The sequence below is a fragment of the Petaurus breviceps genome, unplaced genomic scaffold (genome assembly GCF_028583685.1).
Source record: "Petaurus breviceps papuanus isolate PSGF00001 unplaced genomic scaffold, PetGlider_PUasm1.0 90444, whole genome shotgun sequence".
Classification (NCBI taxonomy): Eukaryota; Metazoa; Chordata; class Mammalia; order Diprotodontia; family Petauridae; genus Petaurus; species Petaurus breviceps.
The window spans coordinates 2,465,814-2,466,050 of record NW_027187256.1 but is presented as its reverse complement, the minus strand read 5'-3'; positions in this window follow the sequence as shown (position 1 = coordinate 2,466,050).

Genomic DNA, 237 nt, shown 5'->3' with positions numbered 1-237 from the left:
TCTCTTTTGCTTTTGATCCTCATCCTTCTTCAACTTCCTTTATACTTTTTCCTTCCTTCCTTCCTTCCATTTTTATATCTTTTCCTTGCTCTTTCTTTCTTTCCTTCTTTCCTTCTTTCTTTCTTTCCTTCTTTCCTTCTTTCTTTCTTTCCTTCTTTCTTTCTTTCTTTCCTTCTTTCCTTCTTTCTTTCTTTCTTTCTTTCTTTCTTTCTTTCTTTCTTTCTTTCTTTCTTTCTT